We start from the raw sequence: 16,148 nt of genomic DNA, 5'->3' as shown, positions 1-16,148 counted from the left end.
GCAGTGATTGGACTAATACGTCTTTATGATAGAATTAGCCTAGAGTACAGAAACAAGATAGCAATAGAATTGTTAAGCATTTCAGGGTCTTTAATGCTGAAACTAGTAAAACAGTCACAAAATCATTAGAGCAAATTTTATGGACTCCTAGGAATTAAGAGAAATTGGAAAATGAGCCGTAATTTTAATTCTAAAAGCAGCCTTAACCTACAACAAGAGTTTAGGACTAAGAAAAATGTTGGTCTTAAATAATGTATCAGTGTTTTCTCTTAAAAGTTCTTTCAATTTGGTAAACATTTATTGAGCCCTTATCATGTACCAGGTATTTTAACGGATGACATGTGGTACATAAAGTATCTTCTAGTTTCTTAAGCTTTTCTCACTTTGTTTAACTTACATAAAGTAATGTTTACTGTTTAATAAAGAGTTTATTTTATTAGAAAGTGCTTCTCTGTGATCTCTCATTGATGCCCTTGTTGCTACATTAACCATTGTTATCTTTTGGTGTTTAAATTGTAGATAAGATCCTAACCTTTGGATTAGAGCAATACTGCCAAAAGAATGGTGATCTTTGGTAAATAGTTTGGCAGTTTCAGAGGGGAAAAATGCATGACACGTGTTTTTTTTTTACATCCCAAACATATATTTTGCCAATATGCACATAATTCACATTTTGCAAATTTTAAATATAAGATGATTTTTCTAAAAATGAATTAGGTTAATAATGTTATGTTTTTAGTGTATAATCATTAGATGCATATGTACACGATAAGGACTATGACGGTCAGTTTACTTCAGCCAACGTGAAGTTAACGTGTTGTTCATCTTCAGTAATGGACTTTCCTATTAATTTTAATGTTGGTTCAATTTGTATTTTATGGTTGATGCTCATTTCTTTTATCCCCATTTCACAAAAATGACTCACTGAAAAACGATGAAAATAGTAACAAATACTACCATTAATTAAATACCATAATGTAAATAGCAGGAAGAACTTCAGTGTGAATGCAGAATTAGAATGTGTATGTGCTGTGCAAAAGACTCTTGAGTGTGATGTTTTCAAAAAATCAGCTCAACTATATCATATAAGGAAGGACAGTGATGAATGTCTGAAGTTCTTTTTGGCCTGTAGTCTACTTACCACTGGTCAGTAACTGCACATGGTTTGTCAAATATTTGCAGGTCCCTCTCAGATTTTTCACATCTGGTAAATGAATTTAGTTAGGTAATTTTATTTTTTCTGAACAAGTATAAAATAAACCTCAGTTTAAAATCTGTCATACAAGGTGGAGAAGAGTCCAAAATTACAAGTATCACCTGGAGTTCATTCCTTAAAACCACACATGAAACACTGTTACCAGTTTCTGTGCCAGATGTTTGGCGCGCACAGCGCACTGAGCACTTGATGGCAGGAGAGCACCTCCCTTCACATCAGGCACTGGGGTCCCTGCCTTGGATAAATTACTTGGACACTAAGACAGTTTAACACCTCTTGTCTTAAAGATGTCCATTTTTCTGTTTGTGTTTTCTGTGTTGGGTCATCCGGTATAATCCTCAGAAATAAGGTGTGCTAGCCTCTGACAGCTATGAAGCAATCTATTACATGTGGGTCTGAATTTGTAGACTAAGTTCAAATATCAAATAAATCTATAGCAAAGTAATAAAAAAGACAGTTGCTGAGAAGCTTGTAAAAACCATCTCAATAGCAAATAGATCAGAAAACAAAGCTATCAGGAAAGTTCTATCAAAGAGTAAGTTGCATAATTAATTCAGTAACAACATGGTAGAGCAGTTCCTATTCTATGCATACTAGAGGATTTCTTTTTCAAACTATGAAGAAGTTTAGAAAGTCACAGAGGTAGAAGTGAGGCGTAGAAGAAATGGGCTTAGGAAACATGTTACAGAGGAAAAGAAGAGCCCTTGGAGCTTATGGGAGAGAGACCAAAGAGGGAGGACTGGCGCAGACGTGCACTGGAGAGAAAGCGCAGCTGGGTCCCTGCCTTAAGGGCTTTTATCTGGAGGTCTCGGGAGGGTCTTAATAGAACATTCATCAGCTTTCCAGGTGTGCCCCCTCGTGGCAATGCAGCTGGGCCTGATGTCAGCCATGGAGACCCTCTCAGATTTTGCTGCTTCTCTGGGCCTGGTGCTGAAACCCAGCTGTGGCCTAGGTGTCATCTCCAGGGGCTAATGCTCAAGGGAGTGGTCGTGCAAGGACTTGTAGTGTTGCCTGTTGCTAGCAGCTATGGCTCTCTACCCTGGTGACCTTCTGCACCCGGCCTATCATTCCTGCTCTGCTCATGCCTATCTGCCTACCTACTACATTCCCCCCATGCAAGGATTCTTGGCTCTGAATTCTCTAAGGGAAGCGGGCATAGGGTCTCTAATGTAGCCACTTCCTGCTGGAAAGGGGTGGAGTTTTCCTTCCAAGCCAAGAGACCCTTGCTCTCTGTCAGGGGACAATGAGGCCTGGGCACAGAAACAGGCTTCGACGGTGTCCAGAGTCGGCCGTATTCCTGGAGTACGAATAGGACTTGTAACCTGTTGGAGACAAATTGTGTTATAAATCTTAGGAGGGGCAAAAGCTATAACAACAAGAATTATGGCACAGGGTCCTAGAGGTTATTTTATTTTGCAGGCAAAGCCATTGATGTGCAGTATCTGAATCATTTGGCATATGTGTGTTACATATATGAGTGAGAAGTCCTTGACTGTAAAACAAGATTACATTAGGAAATAAGTTTTGGTGAGGGAGCACTGGAAAGGATATGTCTATTTTAATGATGGAATACCAATTTGGGGACAGCGATGAAGGTGGTAGTTACGTAAATAAGAAGTTCATACAAAAAGCCAATCAACTCATCCCCTTCTTAAAAGAGAGCAGCTATTTTTCAACAATAAGCCATCAAGATACTTAGTGTTGGAGGGAACAGAAGTGCAATTCGATTTTATCCCTTGCGCCTGCACCGTTTTTTATAATGCTGTATGAAAAACTGAGCCGGACGTTGCAAAGCCGTTTTGTTTCTCTAATACTGCCTGTTTAAAGGAAAAGTGTTTCCCATGAGGCATTGAGATAAAAGCAGAGATTAAAAACATTTCTTTGTGACATCGTTAATGTCAGGAAAGGGCTTTCCCCTCATGTCAGGCGACTTGCTCATGTGGCATATCCGTCTATCTGCTGTCTTCAAGAGACATCCCTCCAGGTCCATAATGAACTGTGATGGCAAGGAGGTAGATTTTAAGATTACACAACTCTTGTGTATATGGTTCAGTTCTACAGAGCTTCGTTCCCCAGTCTCCCCCCCCCCCAAATCATTTTCTTGGCCTACTATGGAAACCTAATATATTTGGGAACTTATTTAAAACCACGTCCAAATAAGGCAACAGAATATGAAAGATTCTTTTCTAAGCCGAATGCAAAGGACAGATTGGGAATCCATTTAACAACATCGGCAGGTAGATTTTTCCTTTGGTGATTGTAGGTAAGAAAATTATTCTGAAAGTATATGACTAAAGAATATTATATGTGGATCAATAAGAAAAACAAAGTTTTGTAAACCACATGCCTGTTTTTAGAATATCAGCGACAAGCTTCCCCTTTCTATGTGAACATGTTAATATTGAACAGAGCTGAGGGGGGAAAACTTGCTTATGTATCATTCTTAGAGAGGTTCAACAAGTTGAACACTAAAAGCCTACGCTTACCCGACTTTTTTTTTCTTAAAGCAATAATTTTTACATCTTTTCACACAAGCAATTTAACTGAATACATCACCTGCATTTTTTAGCAAGCATTCAGTGCTCTTATTTTCTGTCCTTTTATTACCCCGGTATTTTGGCAATTTGTCAGAGATGACTTCACTCTGTCCTTTTACTTCCCACCCAAATAAGGCTTTGTTTGAAACATTTTCAGTACTGGAATGAAAAATACTTTTTTAAAAAAAGCAAACTATTTTCTTTTGTTCACATTCTATGAATTACAGTGACAAAGGACATGTCCCTTATCAGTAGACAGTCTTTTAAAAGTATGTAGTGCAAGGACCTGTTTTATGCAGTGTGTTAGAGGGAGGGGAGAGTTTCATCAAGTAATTTTTATATTCTGTTATTTCCTAGCCAAAATAAAGCTGCTGTTCATTATCATAATTAGTAAATACATAAATGTCATATTTCTATACTTGTATGCAGATGACTGGCTATGATCTTTCTTCGTTTTACAGGCTGGCCTTGGTGAGGCTGGCACTTTTGAAACTCGGACTTACACGTTAGGGAGTCTCAAGAGTTGTTCACAGGTACCTTTCGTGTACTTCTGGTCCCAGTTGCTAGACTTTGCAAGGTGATGAGTTTCACTTTTACCCGTAATAAAGGCAGCAGGCAAGTTCTGTTTTAAACAAGTTCTCAAGGTTTTACTTCCCACCCAAGTACAGTGAGTACTATAAATATACACCACTCTTGAATAACTAAGCAATAGCTAATTTTTCAAGACTAAGTGAACTTGAATTAGAAAAGCTTTTAGGGGTTGCCTAGAACGTTGCAGATGAATAAATAAGTATATTTTGTTTTGTACATTGGCTTTAATGGATAGATTTACTTTTATCCACAAAGTGATTTAATTCTCTGAGGATTTTAATAAAATGTTTGTTTTTACAACCTGTTCCATTTTAAAATGCCTGCTTTCAAATATTAAATTTTAATTCATTTAAACGTGTTTATTGGATTACATATTGCTGGAAACGAATTTGTGAAGGCCCAAATACTATTGCAAAACTACCTTGCCTTTCCTTCTCTACCACATTTTTTTTCTTTTAAAATTAAGACGGAATCAAGGAGGCTTTATCTTCCTCTTGTTTGGAACCCACATGCTGCTGCTGATTATTTTGAAGTGAAGCTTGCGATAGCATCTTAAAGTAGAATGTGGAATTTTAGTGACACCTGGTGGCCAAGACTTTTCTCCTAGTGTCCTATGTCTATGTCACAGAATTGGCTTTGTTTGTACAGTGGGCTTCCAGCTGGAAACCGAGTACTTCTAGGGGTACCGAAAGACTTACGAAAATTTAAGCCTGTATAAAGACTTTTAAGGCAATCGATTTCTTTATCCCCAATCTCCTTCCCTCTCCCTAAGCAGCCTTGACTGTGCCTGTGGTCTAGCACTGTTAATGTTTTTTTTCTCAGCCTGCCTTTTATAGTTCCCATTCCTCCACTTTACAAAAGAGAGTCTACTTCTTGCCCCTCCTGAGCCTCACTGGTGCATTGCCTGGTGATAGCAACACCGCTTGGGTGCTAACCATGGGGAATTTTGAATTACTGGGTTGGTGTAGTGAAGGGGATCACTACAGTAGTGTTCAACAAAAGTTTTTCAAGTCAGGTGGCTGCTAAACTTTAAAATTATTCTGTTTCCATAAAATTAAAGGGAAAACAATTACAGTTTTATTTGATAGATCACTCACCAAAATTAAATCTTGGCAATAAATCACCATCTGATTTTTTCCCTTTTGATGTAAAATTTATATATCCTATAATGTGCAAATCTTATTTAGGAATATGTTCAAAATATTGGGTGATATTACTGTTTCATTCCTCTCTACTAATTAATATAATAGAATTGATTAACTTTGACTTACACAAGCAGTAAACCCATCTAATTAAATTATGATTTCCCGTAAAATGTGGGAACTAGTTATGTTGTTTTGATAAATGATATAAAACTAAATATTTTAACTCAATCCAGAAGAAAATTTTAGCACTTAAAACATTATAGGGAATTTTTTTTAAATTATGAATTTTTATTATTATTTTTGCATAGAAGTGTTGTGATCAATAAGTCTTTTTTTTTAATCCTCACCTGAGGATATGCTTTTCATTGATTCTACAGAGAGAGGAAGGGAGAGGGAGAGGGAAAGGGGGAGAGAGAGAAACATTAATGTGAGAGGAGAACATCAATCGGTTGCCTCACGCACATGCCCTGACCAGGGGTCGAACGCATAACCTAGGTATGTGCCCTGACTGGGAATGGGACCCTTGACCCTTCAGTGCATAGGACAGCGCTCCAACCACTGAGCCACACCAGCCAGGGCCAATAAAGCCTTTTAAGCATAAAATACATCACATTGGGTTAAAATTCTGTGGGACAACTGGAATAAAAATAGAAATGAGAGTGCAAGTAAAATTTCTAACTATAAAGAGGAGCTTATTTATAAATATTTAAATGGATATTGGTGGGTATGGAATTCAATGGAGTTAGGTGCATTTTAAAGATTTAACACTTATTTTTAAAGAAAGGAAATCACTTTGTTTCAACTACTTAGTAATGTAATAAAATATTTCAGATGTCAATTCAAAATTTGTGAGGGGATAAAGTTTGCAAGCATTCTTTTAGGAGGTAAGCAAGCAAACAAGTTTGAAGAGAGGACTTTATATTATTTAACTTGACCTTCCGTTCATTGGCTCAGATAGATAATGTTTGGGAGGAAAACCACTTCCACTCATGCTTTAGATTTGTAGTAATATTTTCTGAAACTCACATCAGGATGAAGTCTGAGTACCTTATAGAATATTTCAGGTCAAAACCATGTTCCTTATATGTGGAATCTAATAAACAGAATAAACTGATGGACAAAACAGATCCACAGTCGTGGAAACATGGAACAGACTGAGGGATCTCAGAGGGAAGGGGGGAGGGGACTACGAGAAGAGATTAACCAAGAACTTACATGCACAGACGCATAGCCCAGGGACGCAGACGGTAGTTCAGCGAAGGCCTGTGGTGGGTGCGGGGCGGAGGGGGTCAGTGGGGGTTGGGGGGAAGGGGACATCTGTAATACTTTCAACAGTAAAGATGAAAACCTGCCCGGCCGGGCGTGGCTCAGAGGTTGAGCGTCGACCTGGGATCCAGGTGATCAGGGTTCGATTCCCAGTCAGGGCACATGCCCGGGTTGCGGGCTCGATCAATGACTCTCTCATCATTGATGTTTCTGTCTCTCTCTCTCCCTCTCCTTTCCTCCCTCTGAAATCAATAAAGATATATTTAAAAAAAACAAAAACCCCACAACCAACCAAACAATAACATACCCCCAAATATAGGAAGCTGTGGTCATTATAGCATAAACTAGAAATCAAAACAAAAGAAAAATTTCCGATCAGAATCAAAGTGTACTGATTTGTCTTATTGTAAGATTTCACTGATTGTATGCTACATCATTTATTCAACTATTTTTTGATGCTAAAAATGATAATTGTGCTCAATGGATATATAAAGAAAAAAAAATCCAATGTCAGAAATGTTAAAAGTGTGTATGGGTTGAGGGTGGTGGAGGGGTGGGGGAGGAAGTATTTTAAGATTAAAGAAATAAGCTACATATAACAGGTTTTTAAATAGCATGTTTTATTAGTATTTTTTAATCTGATAATGTTTAATATGATGTGACTAACATCAACATTATTATCTATAGTAACAGCAAACAGCAAATGCTGGCATTAGGGTTACACAGAGATGTAGAATATGGTCAATATTTTTATATAAACAGAAGAAAATTTAGTAAGGAAAAGACAGCACAGTTAGTACTAACAGCCTGGGAGCATTTGCAGAGTAGACTGAACTGTAATGAAGAGCGAGGCTTAGAGTCATGTAGAAGAGAGGCTGGCAAACTAACTGGTCCGAGAGCCAGAGCCTGTCCAACATCTGTTTTTGTATAACACCTTGTGCTAAAAATGGTTTTAATATTTTTAAATGGTTGAAAAAAATTAAAAGAATAATATTTGGTAACATGGAAGCTATGTGAAATTCAGATTTTATGGGAGCACATGTATGCTCAACTCATTTATTGTTGGGCTGTTTTTGCTCTACAGGGCAGAGTCGAGTAGTTGTGACCGAAGCCGTATAGCTTGCAAAACCTGAAATATTTGTTATCTGATCTTTAACACAAAAGATCTGCCTATGTCTGATGCAGAGGGTGGGCTTTCCAGGCAGGATGGGTGACAGTCACGAAGGCTCAGGGGTGATGGTGCAGTGTGACGGAAAGAGGAATGTAGAGTCCGTAGGTTGAGGTGGGTTAGGCTCAGCTTGTGAGACTTTATGTTGGGCACTGAGATGCCTCAGCGAGTTTCTGAGCCAGGGAATGACTGTCGTGGCGCTCTTCAGAAAGATGAACTTGGCAGCAGATGTGACGTAGGTTAGAACGCAGTGTTAACAACGGGGGTAGAGAAGTTCAGAGATTATAGCAACAGTGTAAACATGAGGCAGGTGTAGCTGGGAATGAAAAGAAAGGAACAGAAGAAAAACATTAATATTTATTAGTAATTAATATCAATATGATTTTAAAGATCTTTTAGTCTGGGTTTTATCCCAGCACTAGTAAACATGATTTCACCAAAATCTGTTATATGGGACTATGTAAGTAAGTAGATGCTAATCCAAATGTGAAATTGATGACCAATCCCTAAATTCCCTCTTGAGTGCAATGTCAACTTACTCGTCTATTAAATCATTTATTCGCTAATAACTTCTCTGTGCTTACTATTATTCTAAGCCCTAGTCTTGGTGGTAAATAAGAGAGCAGTGAACAAAAGAGACCAAAAGTTTTCAGTCCTCATGGAGCTTAATTCTAATAGGATAAGAAAAGAAAGGAACATGTAAAATACGACATAGTCCAGGTGGCGGTAAGTGCTACTGGGAAAAAACAGTAGCAGTCGAGAGGGGTAGGTTGTGAAGGAGAGGTTATTTTTTTGAATAGAGTAGTGAAGGGAAACTCCTAAGAAGGCAGCTTTTGCTCTGAACTGAAAGCAGTGCAAGAGTGAATCATGTGGCCCAGCCGGGCGTGGCTCAGCGGTTGAGCGTTGACCTAGGATCCAGGCAATCAGGGTTCGATTCCCGGTCAGGGCACATGCCCGGGTTGTGGGCTCGATCAATGACTCATCATTGATGTTTCTATCTCTCTCTCCATCTCCCTTCCTCTCTCTGAAATCAATAAAGATATATTTAAAAAAAAAAAAAGAGTGAATCATGTGGCAGTGGTGAAGGCCAGGGGAGGGGTGGCAGGGGCTGGGTGGGCAAGGGGGTGGGGGGATGAGGGATATCTGTAATAGTGCCAACAATAAAAATTTAAAATAAAAATTTAAATTATATTAAAAGAGTGAATTATGTGGCTATGCCGATGCAGGGAATAGCAAGTGCACAGCCTGGAGTCGAACATGGTCACAGGTTTGAGAAACATCAAGGAGACCAGTGGCCATAATGAATCAGTGAGCAGGAGATGGAGCAGTGGGAAATGAGAAGTAGCCAGGGGCACAACGCCGCAGCTCCAGAGGTCATCATGGGAGCTTTGGATTATACCCTAAATATCATGTGAAGCCACTGGAGGATTTTAAACAGACAAGTAGCGTGATCTGATTTTTTAAAAGAATCCTTGGAATGAGAATTTGTTCGGGCAAGAGCGGGTGGAGGCAGTAAGGCCAATTATTAAGCTATTTGTAGTAAACTGTGTGAGAGATGATGGCAGCTTAGACCAGGATGGGAGCCGTGGGGGTTGTGAGAACTAGTCAGATTCAAAGGCTTGTTCGAAGGGGAGGTGACAGAATTTCCTGAGAGCAAGACAGAGAAGGAACAACGATGGTTTCAGAGCTTCTGGCCGGAGCACCCAGAAGCTGGGCCCACAGTGAACTGAGATGGAGGAAACTACAGGAGGAACAGAGTTGGGGCAGGAGTGATGTGAGAAAGACCAGGGCTTTCTTCTTCTTTCTCTCCCTCTTTTTAAAAAATATGCTACTTTGAGATGTTTATTAAATATCTAAGCGGAGATGTAGTTTGCAGTTGACGATGAAATGGTAACTCTGGAGTTTCTCAAGTAGTGTCTGAAAACTGTCAAGAGGCCTAAAGCATGTGTCTTGTCTAAAGACGCCAACCAAAGGTATAAATTTGGAAATCATGAGCATAAAGATGTTATTTAGTGCCATGAGAATGGCTGAGACCGTCAGAGTATGATGTGAGGCACTGAAAGAGTCTGAGGACTGAGTTCTGGGTCCCTCCAATGCTAATAGATCAGGGAAGTGAGGAATCAGTAAGGGAAATAGAGAAACAGTGGCCAGTTAGATACAAAGAAAAGCAAAAAGCAGTGGTGTCCTGAGAGCCCCTTGAAGGAAATGAACAGCTGCTTTAATGTCACTGGGTGGCCTTGACTGGGGCCACTTTAAGGCAGTGACAGAGGGCAGAAGCTTGAATTGTATGAGTTCAAGAGAAAATGGAAAGAAAGATATCGAAGTAATAAGCACTCTTTATAAGAATTAAGATCCAAAAGGAAGCAGAGGTAGAAATGAGGTAGCTTGAAAGAGATGCAGGGCCTTTCGTTGGTGCGTGTGAGTAGAAAAAGAGAGGAAGCAAGCTTTTTGGTGCCTATCTTATAAGGACACTAATCCCATCATGAGGGATCTACCCTCATGACGTTATCCAAACCTAATTACCTCCCAAAAGCCCCAGCTCCAAATACCATCATATTAGGGACAGGGCTTCAGCATATGAATTTGGGGAGGCACAATTCAGTCCACAGTAGACAAGAAAGGAGGGTGGGATCCAGATCTCTGGAGTAGAGGGGGACAAGGGCCGGTGTAGTTACTGGTTATTGGAGTGATTTTCTATTAAATCACGGGAACAATGTTAGAGAAAGTAATAGTGAGCCAGGATTTAAAATCCTTAAAGAAGGGGGGTGACCTAGGATCTGTAGATCACGGGAACAAGGAGGGTGGTGTCTGGCCTAGTCTGATGCCGTGAGATTCGGAGCCGAAGGTTGTCAGGAGGAGCGAGGAAGAGTGGTCACATTCATGCCAGCCGATGGGAGAGTGTGAGAGACTGCAGCTGCTACTCCAGGAGGCTGCGGAGAAAGCAGAGCCTTCGTTACACTCCGAGCAAGAAGGTCAAAAGATACCAATTCATAAGAGAGGCCCAGTGGACATTTACAGAAAAGATATTTACCTGCGTACAAAAAGCTTCACTGGTCTTGAGGGATCAGCTCAACCTTAACTTGGAACGTCCTCGCCAGCTTTCACTATTACATCAGAATCGCCTTACTGTCTGATTTCTCTCATTAATGTGTAAGCTCCCGAGAATTGTGCGCAATTAGAATGTTAGCAAATAATATAAGATGTTAAGGGCAGTGGGGGAGGCTATTATTTAAAGAAGCCCAATGATAAATCTTGCTGTGAAGTGCTCTGTCTTCCTGAGCGAGGCTTCCCATATTCTCTCTTCACTGGCGGGTCCACCACAAGGGACAGTTAAGGCTGTGACGAGGGGAATCGCCCTGCCTGCGCCTGGACGGCCTGGCTCTGCGGGACGGGGACAGGGAGCGGGTGCGGGAGAACCGGGCCGGATGCAAACATGGGAGACACCTGCTGTGCTGGTGGCCGCAGCAAGGGGAATTTAATCATTACTCAGGAGGAGTCAAGGAGCACGACTGGACCTAGGCAGGGAGAGGAATACTGAATCAGTATTATTATTATTTTTATTATTATTTTGGCACTGTTATTATCTACATCTTTTGGTTTCTCTTTTCCAAATTAATGTTTTCTGGGTTGACCTTGCATTTCCTCTTCATTAATTTTATACTGATGGTGGCTGGCAGCTGTCTGCTGAGAGGATGTTCTGGAATGCCACTGTCTTATGCAAATCTGGAAAAAAAGTGATTTTTTGCCCACCAAAATTAACCGTTACTTTCCTCGAAGAGGAGGTACTCTGGAAGAATGGCTAGCAATTTAAACATGAATGAATAGAAATTTTATAGCTAGTCAAGGAGGTGGAACTGAGGGAAAAGCTCAGTGTCGAGTGGTCTATAATGGGGTCAATAAATACTTGATTCCACACTCCTCCTTCCTTCACCAGACCATACTGGACGTCAATAATCAGTGTTCTCATTTTTTCCCATTGAGCTCAAAGGAGGTCACACATTCTTAAATACACTTTTCTAGGCACCATTCCTAATCAACTGACGTTAGAAAGAGATAAAATCCTACCGTCACCTCTGGCCAATCCCTCTGTGTGTTACAGGAAACACAGCCTTCTTAAGTTCTTCAGAGGCAGCTCCGTCCTTGAACCACAAAGTCAGCATTTGTAAATATGGTCAGTTATTCAATAACATTTATTTTATATTCTGACTGAGAGTTTTATTGTGCTCTAGGAATGTGGGATATATCTTTCAACAGTTTGCAATGTAGATATATTTATATAGTCCCGCTGATATTGGGAGATGATCATTTTGCAATAAATCCTCAGTAGTGATTATAGTGATTATACGTAAGATTTGGTTCAATAATTTGAAAGCCGTATTTCTAATATCATAATTATAATATATAAGTAGACTTCTTAGATAATGACATTATTTGTCTAACCTTTACATATGAATAGATATTTGTTTCTATTCTACTAGTGATTTCAGTGAGAAACTTATCTTTGTAATTTAAATATCTAATTAAAATCCCATTTCATATACATAATGCATATTTATCATATAATTATATGATTTAGAGTTGGAGAGATTTTAGAGATTGTCTATTTCTCCCTAAAACATAAGGCAGAAATGCTTCAACAGCATTTCTTACAGATAGTCCCTCAAAATTTTTAGGATATACTCAATAAGAGGAAGTTTACTATCTCTCTAGATAACTCATTTAATGTGGGATCAACAGTTATTATTAAAAGTTCTTTCTTTTGAAAGAAAATCCAAGATATGTTATTTCACCCTGAAATACTTCAATGATTTTTTTTTTAATGGAGGAGAGATTTTCTAACAGAACAATTACACTAATGTTACATCTAACCAAATTAAAAGGGAAAATAGATTAAATAGTTATTGGAAAAAAAGGTTGTGAGTGCTAATTGGGGAATATTATGCTCTCTGTTTCTTAATTTGTTTAGAAATTTTCCTAATGAAATGATTTAAAAATAATACTAGAAGTAACCAAAAGAAAATGTATACACTTCATAAAGAAATAGTCTTATATTGACTGGGAATTTGCCACTTTGTAATTTAAACCCATTTCTTCCACTAAAGCAGTGGTTCTCATTCTTTGATGTGAATTTAGACTGTTGTAACACAGATTGCTGCCTCACCCACAGTCCCCCAAGAAACTTGCCTTTCTTAGTTTTCTGGTGACACTAATGTCTAGGGACTCATGTCTCGTGACTTGCCATGCAAATGAGAATTTAAAATACTTATATTGGTGTAGAAAAGCACAGTCATTCTGGGACCTGAATTTCTCTGGGATGGATAAATAATTGCGGTGGATGGTAAAACCTTCCTGGATCGACAAGGTTAGCACCTCTGTAGGACCAGAAATCATTCCAGTGCCTGTTATACCTGCCCTCCACTTTACTCCTAGAAGGTTATTTACTCAGTCTGGAAGACAGAGGTGGAAATGTAATCCCTCGCAGTAGCCCCTGGTCAGGAACCTGAAGGAACTGGCTCTACTCATAACTGGCAAAGCGTATAAAACACTGAGCTCAGGAATCATTCAGGATAAGGTCACCTGGAAGGGACTTTCATTCCCTTGTCTAAGTCATATTGAGCACTGTCTAAGTATAAGATACTATGTTAGTATATGAAGTCTGCAAAGATGAAAAGACATGAATCTTGCTTCCATGGCACCAGTGAATAACTAAGATATAATACGTGCACATAAGTAACTTCAAATTATTTTCCATGCTCAAAGAGTTCCACAGAAGATGCTGGTTACGGAACTGAAAATGTACTCAGCATCTGGAAATAAAGCTATTACCCGTGGCCAGTGTGGCTCAGTTGGTTAGACCATCATCTCCTACACGGAAAGGTGGTGGGTTCGACTCCTGGTCAGGGAACACACCCAGCTTGCGGGTTTGATCCCCGGTCAGGGTGCGTGGGGGAGGCGACTGATGGATGTTCCTTATATTGATGTTTCTCTCTGTCTCTCTCTCTCTCCTCCTTCCTCTCTCTAAAAATCAATTTTTAAAAAAAGAAAGAAAATAAAGTTATTACATATTCTCAATTCTACTTCCTTGTTTCTTTCCTGTCACATCTAAGAAGCTCTGGAAACTGTTCTCTGTGTTTCCTTGTCTTTCTTATTCCCCATTCACTTCTTAACCCGACTGCAATTTGGCTTCTGCTCAGACTAGTTCACTGAAAATCCTCTCAACAAATTCATCAGTATTTATTTTAACTGCAAAGAAAAAAAAAAAAAGTTTAGAGACTTAAAAAATCTTACTAGATCTTTTTTGCTAACTTGACAAATTTTCCTGAAATGTTTATTCCCTTGAAATTCATGACATCCTGCTGTCCTACATTTTTTACTCTTGGTAACTATAGTGAGTGATATCTTAGCATCCTAATCTCTTTAATTCACCTTAATTTTATATCACCCAAAGTTTGGCACATTATAGTTTTGATGTCCTCCAGGAGACATTCACAGCCAGCCCTGAGTCTTCAATAGCAAATGTATCCTGGTCATTTTCTTTATGCAAGTATTCTGTAAAGGCACAATAAAGGAGAAGAAATGAGGAGGAGGGATGTGCATTCTAAAGGAATTTGCCATCTATAGGGTACTATATAATCAAATAACCACACAATTAGGAAGTTTAAAGTACAAGCTATAAAAGAAGGGTGTGTTTCAGTGTATTAGGTAGGCCTGCTAAGACTCTCAGTCTTTTTGGAAGGTCTCTCATGCAGGCCAAGGTGAGATGCTGTTGTGACTGGCCTTGAGTACCCTGTTTGGAGCTATCACCAACCCACAGCTTGAGGTCCCCTCTGTTGGGGCTGGGTGCATTTGGACACGATCAAGATGCCCACCAAGTCTGCTTTTCCAAGGCCCAGATCCAGAAGCGGATCAGGTAAAGACTCAAAGCACTCTGAGGTCTACCTTTGGCTGCAATCTGATTCTCTTAATGAGCTTCAGGCTATAGAAACTCCACAGGGTAGGGCGAGAGGTTTTCCAGCAGGGTAGGGAAATTGCTTCCCCTTCAGGCAAAACCTGCTTGGAAGGTAAATGTCTGTCTGTGAAAGGTGCTCTGCTGTATGGGGGAATGATTTGGCACAGGAATCCAGAGGGGTGCCCTCTGAGCTCTATCTCCAGAGCCCATAACCCTGGATTCCCCTCACACAGCTCCAGTCCACTCTGCCCCCCTCTGCTGGAGCCCAAGGTGAGTGGCTGCACATGAAACTTTGTGCTTTGGCTCTTTAAGAGGGTGCCTGCAGTTCCAGCCATTTCTCCCTGGCAGACAGAAACCCTCCTGCTTTTGATAGCCAGATGTCATGTGGGCACGTATCTCAGTTCTGGTGCTCTGGGCTGGGAAGCCCAGCCTGGGGGTTAGGCCCCAGAGTCCTCAGTGGGAACCCCCACAGCTGATCTCCCTCCGGACCTTCAGCTGCTGCCTGTGGGAGCCCGGCCAGCCCTCTCAAGCCTCTGCACTTCCTACCAGTCTCTATGTGATCTCCACTTTTCCTCCTTGGATATGAGGGTGCTCCCCAGCTTGTCTTCAGTTGCAGTTGATTATTCAGGATGGTTTTTCTATAGTTTAGTTGTGATTCCAGTTTGGTCCCAGGAGAGTGTTAGTGTAGCTTCCATTCAGTCTGCCGTCATCTTTAATCCTCTCAGGTTAATTTCCTCTAAGGCCTTTTCCATATTTAAGACTCCAGGATGATTCTGCATGTGAAAATAATAATAATTAAACAAATATAAATGTTTTAACCAAATGCCACAGACTTAGAATTTACTAGGATTTTTTTAGAGAAACACTTTAAGGAAAGAAGCAACTGTGGTGGTAAAGACGTGAATTAGACCATACAAGTATTCTAGATACAGGACTTGAACACATGGAATACCAAAATTATATTATTATATCTGAGGGACTGGGTGTGTTATGTGCTTAATAAGTGATTATTCTAGTTAAAAAAAGAATAAACTCATTCCATTATTTCAATGGATGTAGCTAAAATAGGTAAACATAATAGGCATTATCACTAAAATCCTGGAGCAAAGTCATTTTTAAAACCTTAGTGCTTTAAAAGACGACTCTGTCAATGGAAAAAAATGAAGCTACACTGTTTCACTACGCTTCATTTGTCCTGTAACTATTTCTGGAAACTACTGTTTGGTAAATGCCCTTAAGACGAGAAAGTCTCTAAAAGAGTGGTAAAGTAGGAATG

Source organism: Miniopterus schreibersii, assembly GCF_964146895.1.
Source record: "Miniopterus schreibersii genome assembly, chromosome: 5".
In the NCBI taxonomy this organism is placed as follows: domain Eukaryota; kingdom Metazoa; phylum Chordata; class Mammalia; order Chiroptera; family Miniopteridae; genus Miniopterus; species Miniopterus schreibersii.
Note: the sequence above shows the minus strand (reverse complement) of the source record.